Source organism: Coturnix japonica, unplaced genomic scaffold (genome assembly GCF_054131305.1).
Source record: "Coturnix japonica strain WE unplaced genomic scaffold, WE-NBRP24 Scf065, whole genome shotgun sequence".
NCBI lineage: Eukaryota > Metazoa > Chordata > Aves > Galliformes > Phasianidae > Coturnix > Coturnix japonica.
The window spans coordinates 87764-99678 of NW_028188968.1; positions in this window are offsets into that span (position 1 = coordinate 87764).

Sequence of the window (11915 nt, forward strand, 5' to 3'; positions counted from 1 at the left end):
GTTTGGTTTTTTCTTTTTTTCTTTTTTTTTTCCCCCTTCCCTCCTCTTCCATCTTTGTGTTCTTCCCCTATAATCAAAAGAGAACGGATCCCCAGGGTCTGTCCCGCAGACGTTCTTTCCGTGGTCTCTGCTGCCACCTGCTGGCCAATACACGGAACTGCCACTGTTGGGCGTTTGGTGCCACAGGAAGCACAACGCAGATCTGAGTTCTGACCGGTCTACGCAGCAAATCCGCCAATCTTTATTGTGATAAGCCCTCCACATGGCATTGCGCATGCACTCGAACACGCAACAGGCATAGATTTCTCTTAACTCCTTGAGGAGCAGGCAAGCAGAACAACTGAGCGCACCACTGCTTGTGATTGGGCCACCCCCATCATAGAGATGTGTGTTAGATCTTTTACCCACCCCTGGACTGGCCTTGTTGTTTAACGATAACCTCTGAAATCTGAGCTACTGGTTCTACCACCTGTAGTGTAGAATAGGTAGCCAATAAATGCTTTTCAACTGTGATGTATCTTTATTCTGCTCCATGCTAAACCTGTGGCCAAAACCTCATAGGGGTTCACAAAGAACTCTGGCTCTGCCAGAGCCCCCATCCAGACCCTTCTTGAGTTACATTCACATCTAGTTTGGCTGAAAAGGTTGGACTATAAATACTCAGTGCTTGGGCCTGTTTAACAGATATTTTTTCCTGATTATGCTGTCCATCGATCTTTTTAAACTGAACTCCTGCTCTAATCTGGTCTTTAAACATTTGTTGTCTCAAGACCCTAATGGGTCCAGACTGGATTACCTTAGGGGCTGGACGCCTAAGTCATGGCAGCAGATGGTTCTCTGCCTTTCTCAGACCTTTCCACCACCATTCAGAGCCTGCATCTGGCCGTAGGCACTCTTGTCTCCCCATCAATTGGGCAGCCTGTTGTATTACAGCACCTGAGGGCCACTGGGGGGTTCAGTATGGATAACATAGACCCATACTGATGTAAAGGTGACGGCTGTAGGATGAGATCCCTCGTTCCTGATGAAAAATTTATTGACTGGGCTCTCAAAATCATCTTCATAGATTGCCTCTTTCATGCCTAATTCTCTAATATAATTTTGTTAGTCCTCCATAGAGGACCACAGGCTGATATTTAATGGTATGTCATTCTTATTTGGCCATGTTATATGACACACAGCCACAAATCATTCACTGATCAAATGGCTATCCTCATTATGTTGGACAGAGCATACAGTCTTTGCCTGAGGGCAGGGTGAGTAGTAATGGATGTCAGTTTTGAAATTTCCAGTCCATTCACCACAGCGCTTTCTGCCTCCATGTCCCATAACCAGAGCAGCTATGCTGGCATGCTCTCTTGGTTTCTGTCTAAACCACTGTACTATATCCATCAGTTCAGCTGCTGTATTATGGGCAGCAGGGTTTGGGGGGTTGGATACTGGTCAGGGCACTCCCACCAGCCTATCCTGCATTTTTTTTTTTTTTTTTTTTCATTTTTGGGTTACAATCAGTCAGATCTCAAATAGATCTAGTCCAAATGGAACCTCAAAATCTGACCTTTTAGTGCCTTCATTTACAGAGTCCATTTTATACAGATTCCCTTGTACAGGGTCCCCATGGTCTTCCAGAGAGATGTTCCTGATCTTCCATAGGAGAATGATTGAATTAGGTTTTTTCCCCATCAAAACTGCCACCTGTCTTTCCAGTTTTTCAACACTATCATTCAATAGCTGATTTGCATCAGCCTGAGCCTCTTCAGTTATGTTCAGACAGTTCAAGGCCATTAAAAGTGGCCATGCCACCATGAACACAGCTAACTGTCATTCTCAAGTTGTAAGTATGTCTTTGCTAAGACCATGGAAATACTCAGTCAGGTGGGCCAGGGACTCATGGACCCTCCCTCCGTCCCACACAGGGCCCCATTTTTCAGTGACAGAAGCAGTGCTGCATTTTGAGGATCCTAGGAATCCCAGGACATGCCCTGACAAAAGGTCATTCAAAGGGGTAGTCTTTCCCCATCCAAACAACTCCATGATATTCACAGAATCACAGAATTGTAGGGGTTGGAAGGGACCTCCAGAGACCACTGAGTCCAGCCCCCTGCCAAAGCAGGTTCCCTACACCACGTTGCACAGCTCAGCATCCAGGCAGGTCTTGAATATCTCCAGAGAAGGAGATTCCACAACCACCCTAGGCAGCCTGTTCCAGTGCTCTGTCACTCTCACCGTAAAGAAGTTATTGCACACATTAGTGCAGAACTTCCTATGGTGCAGTTTCTGTCTGTTTCCCCTTGTCCCGTCTCCACACACTGCTGAAAAGAGTCTGGCCTCAACACTTTGCCCCCCACACCTCAAATATTTATAGAACCTGGATCCTGTCCCCTCTCAGCCTTCTTTTCTCAAGGCTAAACAGACCCAGTTCCCTCAGTCTCTCCTCATTGGGGAGATGCTCCAGGCCCTTCACCATCTTAGTGGCCCTCTGCTGGACTCTTTCTAAGAGATCCCTGTCTTTTTTTTACTGGGGAGCCCAGAACTGGACACAATATTCCAGATGAGGCCTCACCAGGGCAGAGTAGAGGGGGAGGATCACCTCCTTCGACCTGCTGGACACGCTCTTTTTAATGCACCCCAGGATGCCATTGGCTTTTTTGGCTACAAGGGCACACTGCTGGCTCATGGTCAATCTGTCGTCCACCAGGACGCCCAGGTCCCTCTCAGCAGAGCTCCTCCCCAGCAGCTCTTCCCCCAGCCTGTACCGGTGCATGCAATTATTTCTCCCTAGGTGCAAGACTCTACACTTGCTTTTGTTAAACCTCATCCGGTTTCTTACTGCCCGGCTCTCCAGCCTGTCCAGGTCTCGCTGAATGGCAGCACAGCCTTCAGGTGTGTCAGCCAATCCTCCCAACTTCGTGTCATCAGCAAACTTGCTGAGGGTGGTCATTGATGAAGATGTTGAACAAGACCGGACTGAGCACAGACCCCTGGGGGATGCCGCTCGTTACAGGCCCTCAGCCAGACACTGCACCGCCAACGACAACACTCTGCACTCTGCCAGTCAGCCAATTCTCGACCCACTTCACTGTCCAATCACCTATCCCATACTTCCTCAGCTTTGTTATAAGGATGTCATGGGAGACTGTATCAGTTATAGAGGTTATAGAGTTCAATTCCTGTAGTCAATTTGGCGGCCCAGGTGGGACCAGCTCTGTTCGCTGCAGGACCAGCTGAGAGGGAGACACTTTTGGCGCACCCTGAGATTTCTCTGAAGGACTCCCTTCCTCACCTGATCACTGCAGGGACAGACAAGGACCACCCATAGGTGGACCAGGTATGTGTATGGTAAGTGGAGCCCATATGTCTTGAGGAGACATCCTACACAGTTTACAGCCATACGTGCTGCTCCCAGGGAGGTGAGCTCATGGCTTTGGTTGCCAGCTGGGGTAGGAAGACTCCTTGGGTGAGTTCCTATGAAAGGGAACTGTATGTCATATGAATGGAAACAAGAACAAGTACTCTCTCTCAGGTGGGTGACAATAGGAGGGACCTAGGTTGGTCTCTCCTACGGGTATGGGATATAGTGGATAGCCTGTCAAATGGTAGCCTGGGTTCTCCAAGTTGTAATCACGGGGGTTATAGGTTGTATGTTCAATATTATCATCTGCTTTAAGTGTTTGGTACCGTGTGTCAAGCCGACTCTGGGAAAAACATTAACGTTTGCAACTGGTCGACCAGAGTATGAGTGTTATTAAGATTCCAGCTAGAAAACGTTGTCAGCATTGTGTAGTATGAATAAACCATGGTTTTTGATCTAAATGTCAGAGTGAGTGTGGTGTGAGTGAGACACAGAACAGCTGCAGGGTGAGTGCCGAGTCCCGATCCATGTTTCCTTCCTCCTGTGAGGGAAATGGCCAGACACGGACAAAGTGAAAGACTGTGTTGTGTGTCCACTCATAAGTACTTTCTGCTTGTATGTAAGAAGACAGGAGATTGTACTCTGTAGATTAGTAAGATTGTCCTGAGGAGAGGTGTACATTCCACCCGACCAATGAGTGTCAACCCATTTATGTAATACTATGTACTGCTTGCGAGGAAGTGTGTGAGGGAGGTGGTTCAATCAGTGCTGGTTCTGTGGCACAGTGTTTATAACTGAAGAATACAGACTGTATTAAGGGAGTTTATGTGAACTGAAGAACTGTACGTTTTGACAAACTGTTTTGATGGTATAAGAAAGTGTAATTGTTAATGATATATGAAAGTGTAGTTGAGGGAATGTGGAAGTGTATCTGAGCATAGAAATAGAGGAAGCATTTACAGAGGAAAAAGGATTAAAGTGAGTTTACCTGCATTGACATGAGAGCAACACCCTGCCAGACCGCTGCCCTGTGAGCTGAGCAGAGCAGAGCAGAGACACAGTCCCCATGTATCAGGTAGTGTTATTCTGCTTACCAAAAGAATGAGTTCACTACAGAAGAGGCAAATCTTCCCCTCTGCTCCATCTGTGGCATACTCTGGAGTTCAAGGCATTGCAAAGCTATGGCACATCTACTTTCTTTCAATGATGAAAACTTAGTGTGCTCTGGGCTCTCATTTCAATTGCATCTAAAGAAGTCTAGGGTCATGCCAGCTGACAGGAAGCTGGCAAATGTTGTCTCATTGTAAGGAAGAGCAAGAAAGATGACATGGGCAATTATGGACCTGTCAGTCCAGAGCCTGGTAAAATTATGGAGAAAATGATGGTGGGAGTTATGGAAAAACAGCTGAAGGACAATTCTGTCATTGGTCGCAGCCAACACAAGTTTGTGAGGCAAAGGTCCTGTTTAATTTAAGCTCATTTTGTGACACAGTTATCCGTTTAGTTGACCAAGGGAAGCCAGTTGATGTAATCCTTGAGGATTTCAGTGGAGATTTTGATACTGTTTCTCACAACAACCTTCTGGACAGAATGTTCTGCATATGGCTAGACAGAAACACAATGTGGTGGGTGAGCAGTTGGCCAGTAGGTCAGTCCCAAAGGATTATAGTCAGTTTTTTCCATCAGGCTGGTAGATGGTCACTGTCGGGGTCCCCAGGGTTCCATTTTGGGGCCACTTTCCTTTCATGTTTATGCAGATGACTTGAATGCAGGACTAGAAGACGTTCTGAGCAAGTTTGCTGATGAGACCAGATGAGGAGGTGCTGTTGCCTCCACTGAGGGTGGAGAGGACTTGCAGAGAGATGTGGACAAGTCAGAGAAGTGGGTACCAGTTGGTACTAAGCACCAAGTGCATAAAGTATAACAAGAACAAGTGCCTGATTGTGCACCTGGGTAGGGGCAATGCTGGACATACACACTGACTGGATATGGGACACTGGAGAGGATTCTGACTGGAAAGGGTTGGGGTGCTGGTCAGCATCACACTGAATGTGAGTCAGCAGTGTGCCAAGGCAGCCAGGAAAGACAACAGTCCCCTGGACTGCATGAAGCAACTTATTGCCAGCTGGGTGAGGGAAAGGGTTGTCCCTCTGCTCTGCATTGCTACTGCCTCACTATGTTCTGGGCACCACAGAACATAAAGGACTTCAAACTCTGGGAGAATGTGCAAAGGAGGGCACTGAAACCGAGAGATCTGAAGTTCAGAGTTTCACAGGGATTGGCTGCTTGTTCAGACTGGGCCCTTCTCACATCCCTGCTCACATCCTGCAATGAAACATAGGTCTCATATGGGACATGAACCTCACAGCGTCCTTGCACCACATGTAGAGCCTGGGATCTTCTGTCCCCATGTCTTTCATTTAACATCATACAAAATTCCAACACATTGCCCCAGGAAATGCCCAGAGCCAACATGACATACAGGACCTCTCTACCACTGGTCTTGCAATCAGGGCTTGACCTGTCTGCTTTGTAAGGCAAGGGAGAGGTTTCTTAGCATGCCAGTGCCTTTGCCTGCCTGTAGTCATGGCTTCCAGTTATCTTCTCTAACAAGTCCCTTGGGAAGCTTACTTGGTAATGTTCCTCAGCGGGCCCATTAATACTCCAAGAAACTTCACTGTTACTTCTGACTTTGTCTTGTTGAGCACTTTGTGCAAACTTCTCTCTGCACTAGAGGCTGATGAACTCAGCATCAAATGCACCCTGGGACCATTATAACCTAAAGAATCTCCTGTGCCTTATGCCATCTTGTTATCTTCTTCAGGTTATCAGAACTTGTTCAGCAAAAAGGAGGGATATCTGGAGAGAGCTTAAAGAATCCAGTATAAATTTATTGTCTATTTATTTATAGTTGGGTTTAAAGAAGACATTAAAGCAGCACTGTGCAACTGATACCAATCCAGGATGTCCCAATGAGTTCTGTACTGTTACTGTGTTGACAAAGGTCCTTCTCAACCTCCCCACCCAATTTCTGCTCACAATGGACCTATGGGACTTGCATCACTTTTCTTCACATCACTCTTCTCCTCTGCATTCATCCGCTCAGTGTTAAAACTGCTTTGCACCAACTCCCACTGGCTTTCCTCAGAGAACCAGCTACACATGGAAAAGGAAAGATTTCTCTTTTTTATCTGGCCAGCAAATGGAAAGAAAGGTGATGCAATTGAATGAACAGTAAAACACAGTGATCAACTGCATGCCATGTTCAAGCTGCATCTATTGAAGTTTGTCTTTCATATGGAATACTTTTAAAAGAAATGATTTATTCTGAGGTAGGATAGGATAGATTGAATCACAGTGAAGTAGTTGACAACAGAGGCCATCAGACTCTGAGAGATGGAGCAAATTCCAGTAATCTCCCTGGGATAGATCAGCCAGGTAGTTGAGAGGTATCAACTTAAAATTGATCAGGACTTGTGAGTATTTCACACATTGAGACGGGTTAACACATTCTCACTGATTCTCAGACTTTGGGGAGATGGAACAAATTCCAGTAATCCCCCTGAAAGTCAGAAATCAGACAGATAATTGGGAGGTATCTGACTGAACAAAGAGCAAGGGATGGAGAAATCTGGAGGGCAGTGGGAGTAGTTTGTGCCCAAATGGCCTGCTGAAAACATGCCCTTAACCATGGCCATTTATTTAGGAGAGCTGAAAAAACTTGGAGGATGAGACACATCAAATAGGCAGCAGGGAAGAGTAGTGCTGGGCACCGGGCTATAGTCACAGGGCATTGGCACTGGCAAAACTGTCTGTGTCTCTGAATCTGAAGACATTTGTGTCCAGCGAACACAGTTCTGGAAAACATTGTAGTTTCAGTAAAAGAAAAAAAAAGACACAAATCACCTCAAAGATTCATATTTACAACTTAAAATGGAACAAGACTCATGAGAATTTTTCATGTTGAGAAGGGTTAACACAATTTCAATGATTTCCATCTTTGTCTTCAATTATTTGTTTCAGTTTTATTGACATTTATGATCAACTATTAAGCTTACAGCCTCAAAATAAATAAAAAGAGATACATTTGCATCTTGCACGTGGCCTGATGCCCCTTTCACCTTCGCAGTTCCCACAAGTCCTTCCATGCCGGAGAGTATGAGATCCAGCAGAGCACCTCTCCTCTTTGGTTCCTCCACTGCTTGGTCAAGAAGCTGCCATCTGTGCTCTCCATGGATCTGCTGGATGCCACATGCCCTGCTGTGCTGTCCCTGCTGCAGATAATGGAGTGACAAAGGCCACCAAATGGGACAAGGGACAGACAACATCAGATTCCCATCTGTCTGCAGAGGGCACCTTCCATTTACTCTCCCTGATGAGGAAGACAGGAAAAGACACTGATGGTCTCCTCTGTTTGCCATTTCCATTAGCTCTGACCTGTCTGCTCTTCCATCCCCAGGCAGAGCTCAGTGCACTCTCACAGAGGGCATCCACCCTTCTTTATCTCCTCGCCCATCCATCCTAAAGACTCGGTATCCCCCTTGTGCTACAGTGCAGTTGTGGAAGCCATTAAACTGTGTCCCCATGGTCCAAACAGGAGCTCAGGCCTGCAGCTCTATCAAGATTTCTAGCTTCTTGTGTGTTGGTGTTTGCATTAGTGCAAAACCACAGAAGTAAACATCCTAATTGGAAAGCATCACTGGACATAGCCTGACTGGATAGCTAATCTATGGTATCAGTGTGCAGAAGGTGGCACACAAACATTAGACTGATCGTGGGCCTTGGAGTTGACACAGCAACATGGTCACACCATGGGCATGGCTTTCCTGAAGGCCCTGTGCTGCTCTTGCAGCTGTGAGTGAATTCACCAGACAGCCAGTGCTATCCCCTCTCTGGCCCTCGGCTGATGCCCAGGAAGGAGCTGTCTATCTCAGGGATTTCCCACATGGTTTACAAGCACTGGCACACATCAGGAGCAGCCCAGGCACCTTGGGCATCACCCAGTGTCTGTGTGTGAGCAGCTGCCTCCCAGCTGAAGGTCCGAGGACTCAGAGCAGGAGCTCACATGCAGGCAACTCCTTGTGCTCTTCTGAACTGAACCAGAGGAATCCCAGCTCCTGTGGGTGTGTAGGGAGCTGAATCCCATTTCAGCTCCAGGATTTCTGTCAAGGGATGAGACTCCTGCACTGCCTCAGCTGGATCACTGCCCTGCACAGGGAAAGTCCAAACCTTGCCTTCCTTGTCTGGTTGCCCTTATTGTTTCATCAAACGATCTCTGGGAGCACTCCCCATATGTCTCCAATCAGTCACTGACCACTGGACATGTGGTGGTTAATTGAGCGAATTTCAAAGCACAGTCATGATGCTGTTGTCTTTCAGGAGCTGTTGGCCATGAGGACCCAGGGACATGTCAGGGGAGACAAGTCGGAAAGATAAAAATGACATAATCTGCTGCTTGCCTGTCCAGGCTCCTGGGACACAGGGAGCTCATAAAAGTGTGCAGGGCTGCAGAGAGACAGCTGTGCCCAGGAGCAGCTCTTGTGCACAGCACAGCCTGCAGGTGACAGAAGGAGAGGAGAGAAACTGAAGAGAGCTTGCAGGATGTGTGTGGTGTGAGCGGGCTGTGAGCTCACTGCAGGAGCATTGCTCACAGACCATGACAGGGTAAGTCTCACTGCAGACCATGAGCTGCTTTTCATAGAGGTCAACTTAATTTGGGACATCCCATAGGAGATCTGGATGCAGGCACTGCATGTTTCTTTACTGTGGAAAAAGCCTTCTGCTCCAGCTGAGGGCTTCCATACTGCAGTATGAAATCACAGCCCTGAGGGCTGCATGTCCCAGCACGGCTGCAGGCTGTGCAGCCGGGGCTGCAGGCGGGTGCCCAGGGCTGTCCTGCAGAGCAGGGTCCCTGCTGTGCCCCAGGGGCTGTGTGCCGGGTATGGGACTCTGCCGCCTGCCAGGCTCAGCACTCAGCCTGCCCGGGGAGCTGCCCAGGGCGCTGCGGGGAGACGTGTGGGGTAAGGATCCCCCGGCAGGGTTTGTGCTGCCACAGCTGCTGCCTGGGGCAGGGGATCACAGCTCCACTGCACAACTGAATGTTTCTGAGGGCACTTTGCAAGAGGAGAGCCAAGGCAGGGGGTTTCCATTTCCTGTTCTGAGGCAAAGAGGTTTGGAGTCAGAAATCTAAAAGGGGCAATAAGAGTTCTGAGAATTTTTCATCAATCAATTGCTTGTTTTGTGAACACTCACACATGATGTGCTTTCAGTCTCCCCTTTCTCGAAGGATGGAATTATCTTCATTTTCTGTAGGCATGAATAATTCACTTATCCTACAAACAGGCAGCATTTTCTAACTGAAACTGAATGCCACAGAAGCTCGGGTAGGGGGCTCTAAGAGCACTTGGGGTAAAGATGTGAGACATGAAACAGATGAAAAAATCCAGGGAGAAGGGATAAGAAAATAAAAGGAAGGTTAGAGCTCCATATGCTGCTTCTGCTTAAGGAATGCTGAAATACATGAAATTAAATGCAAGTAATGGTGCTAAATGTACACTGTTGTAAGAGAATAAAAACATTTCATATTATAGCAGGAGGAGTGTGTCTGAGAATGGTCTGGACTTGTCATTATCTTCTGCACTCTGAGCAGGACTCCAAGCCCAACAACAGCAGATGTCCAACAGCAGCTCCATCAGCGAGTTCCTCCTGCTGCCGTTGGCAGACACGCGGCAGCTGCAGCTCCTGCACTTCTGGCTCTTCCTGGGCATCTACCTGGCTGCCCTCCTGGGCAACGACCTCATCAGCACAGCCGTAGCCTGCGACCGCCGCCTGCACACCCCCATGTACTTCTTCCTCCTCAACCTGGCCCTCCTCGACCTGGGCTGCATCTCCACCACTCTCCCCAAAGCCATGGCCAACGCCCTCTGGGACACCAGGGCCATCTCCTACACAGGATGTGCTGCACAGCTCTTTTTCTTTTCCTTCTTCCTCTCAGCAGAGTATTCCCTTCTCACCATCATGTCCTATGACCGCTACGTTGCCATCTGCAAGCCCCTGCACTACGGGACCTTGATGGACAGCAGAGCTTGTGCCACCATGGCAGCAGCTGCCTGGGGCACTGGGGTTCTCAATTCCCTGCTGCACACTGCCAGTACGTTTTCACTGCCTCTCTGCCAAGGCAATGTTGTCAACCAGTTTTTCTGTGAAATCCCACAGATCCTCAAGCTCTCCTGCTCTGGCTCCTACCTCATGGAATTTGTATTTCTCTTTTTTGGTGTCAGTTTAGGCTTTGGTTGCTTTGTTTTCATAGTTGTGTCCTATGTGCACATCTTCATGGCTGTGCTGAGGATGCCCTCTGAGCAGGGACGGCACAAAGCCTTCTCCATGTGCCTCGCTCACCTGGCTGTGGTCTCCCTGTTTCTCAGCACTGGTGCTTTTGCCTACCTGAAGCCCCCGTCCATTTCCTCCCCACTCCTGGATCTGACAGTGGCACTTCTGTATGCAGCGGTTCCTCCAACACTAAACCCTATTATCTACAGCATGAGGAACAGAGAGATCAAGCACGCTTTCAGGAAGGTGTTGCAATAAGCACTATTCCAGCTACAATAAAATGCACAACTTCCTCAATAGGATTCCCAGTGGTGGTTCTTTATGTTTTATGCATCTTTGTCTGTTTGATTATGTGAGATATAGGAATGTGCAAAAAAAAAATGTTATTGAACTTATAAATAAAAATGTATTTAAATTCTTTCCTACCTAATTTCCATTTTCTCACTCCAAGAACTCATGTAATCATGGAACCAGATTCCCTGAATATGTTATAAGATACCTAAAAAGCTTTCAAAATAGACTTACTTAGATTTTCTTTCTTCCTACTTTGCCTGGATTTGGGGAGGTACAGCCACAGACAGCAGCTCAACGTGCTCTTTTCATTCATGTGCTCTTACCAGTGCTGCAGTGCTCTTGAGTCCTCTCATTTGTGCAGTCCTGAAGGTCTTGTGTGTCTCACAACAGTCCTGTTGCCTCTACAGCAGCAATCCAGGGCTGCAGTCAGTAGCCGGCAATATGAACAGGTCTGTCAGAGCTGGTCTCCTTGCTGGCACTGCCATAACAAGAGGGCCCCTTTAGAGCAGGACCAGAGAACTGGAGGGAGGCCTCTTCCAAAGCTGGTGTAAGGAATATACCTCAGGAGCTGCTCCCTGAGAAAACCTTGAGATCTTCAGGTGCTCTTCACTGTGTGACCAGATCAGATTGAATAGTCCCAAGGAGATCCGTAAGCATCTCAAGGCAGTGCTGTGGTTTAAGGTTTATGGGTTGAGACAAAGAGAAAAAGAAAAGGATAATAATTATGACAAATGTATTTATACATATATAATATATTTAGTGTATTTTCACACATATACAACATATGCAGTTGCAAACATATATGAACTAATCCCTATGCGCATCTGTCTGCAAGTCCAGGATTAGTTGCAGGGGTTTTAACAGCCACAGGGTTCACTGTAGGAGCTGAAGTGGCTGTTGGGCTGTTGCAGGAGTTGAAGTGACCTCAGAGTTCATTGCC